We start from the raw sequence: 2,121 nt of genomic DNA on the forward strand, positions 1-2,121 counted from the left end.
CTAGGTATTTAAAATTATCCACAGTCTTCGAATTTCATGTTACTTATTAAAAGATCGTTTGTTTTCTGATAATTTCTTGACATCATCATATACTTAGTTTTATTTTCATTTATACATAGGCCCATTGACTTACTTGCCTTAATTAGTTTCTCGGTTGTTTGAACAATTTCTTCTTTTGTCTTCCCTAATACTACGATATCATCTGCGCAAGCTAAAATTACCGACTCCCCAATTATGTCCATGTTCCGTTGTTCGTTTGTATCTCTTACTATTTTTTCCAGAGCTAGATTGAATAATGTGGGAGAGAGGGCGTCTCCTTGGCGTAGACCAGATTTTACCTCAAATGTTTCCGAGTAATTTTGTAAGTATCGTATTTTACAGATTGTCTTCTCATTACACATTTTAACCAGATTTATATATTTCTTTGGTATTCCGAGTAGTTCTAAACCTTTCCATAGATCCTTTCTGCTTATACTGTCATAAGCCTGTCTGAAGTCAATAAATAATAAATGTAGTTCCTCGTTGAATTCATAATATTTTTCCAACACTTGTCAGTTGTCTTATCACGAAGATGTGGTAGGTGGTTGACTTACCTTTTCGTAAACCACATTGGTAACTTCCGATAATGTCTTTGTCATATATATTTATTCTATATAAGATTACCATTGTTAGGACTTTATAACCTACGTCAAGTAAAGAGATACCTCTAGTTCTCCGTTACTGTCGGGTTTCCTTTTTTTAGGAAAATTATCCATATAAAATATGGAACATTATCCACTCCAATAGGTAGGTACTCCATATTTTATAAAGCAAAAACTTCTATATTACAAAATGCTACATCATTAAATAAAATAAATAATAACTTAATTAACAAATCTAGTTTTCTCTTTTTTTTTTCTAGTTCGTCTAAAACTTCTTCTGCTTTAATATAAATATTTCTATAAACTGCCATAAGTGTTAGGCCATTTAGCCGTTCCTGTAATAAATACATTTTTAATTTATCAAGTTTCTTATATTTTACGTTTCTCTATGATAATTGATAGGTGCAATCAATTATTAATAATCCCAAGAGTGTTTCTTTATTTAGATTTCAGTTAAATTAGTTGTATGTATACGCAGTGAACTAAATCCGTAGATGCCGTGGCGATAATGATTTCTCATAACTTAATACCGATAATATCCGATAACATTTTAAACACAGAGTAAAGGAAATTAAATGACTTAATATTAGGTTGAAAATGATTTGGCATCCACTCGACTTATTGTCTGTGGTTGAATGACCGACATCACTATTCATTGCTATAATATGTACCCACAGGCCACAACCATACTGACCTATTAATCTTTTTGTCTTCGAGATATCTCGATGCGATAGTAATTACCTAAATAATAAGAGGTGCACTCGGAATTTAAGTGACGAAGGTACTCGTAATAGATGTACTGAAGTAATGTTTGGAGTCCTCGGCGTGATAACTATACTATAATAAATTATAATTATAGCCCAACTACCCAAGATCTAGTCATTACTGAGTTATTAAGTCAAAGATAAATCGATTTTAACTTTCAAACTTAGTAACTTACTCGTGGTTTTTATTTACTTAGGTACTTACTATTTTTTTTACGAGTATAAAAACAAGTCAGTTTTAAATTTAATCTCCCGTTTTAAATTAAATAGTTAAGACAGTTAAGTTATCATAATGTTATTTTTATTTGTCATAAGCATAATAACATTTTTAGTGAAATACAAAGTAGGTACCTACCTCAAAAGTTGTTCCTACAGAAACTACAAAATATTAAAAATACTTAATTAATTTTTTTGGATAGTGTTTAAATTTCAAATTCAATTTCAGGACACTCATGCAAATTTTTTTCAAAGCAATTACAAAAAAACCGAAATTGAAAAATCGATTTTTAGCATCATTTGTGCATATTTTGCATTTTTAGATTCTGAGTGGAACGATGAATGTATTGATTTTACAATGATGTGTGTTTTTTTATTTTTTTATTTTTGTGTCTGTCATCACCTTTTAGGACAGAAAAAGTGCTTCGATTTTCTTCAACAGTATCTTTTCTGATAGGAAAGTGAATCTAGTTGGTACTTTGGGGAGTCAAAAGTAAAAT

This window comes from Acyrthosiphon pisum, chromosome A1 (genome assembly GCF_005508785.2).
Source record: "Acyrthosiphon pisum isolate AL4f chromosome A1, pea_aphid_22Mar2018_4r6ur, whole genome shotgun sequence".
Lineage (NCBI taxonomy): Eukaryota > Metazoa > Arthropoda > Insecta > Hemiptera > Aphididae > Acyrthosiphon > Acyrthosiphon pisum.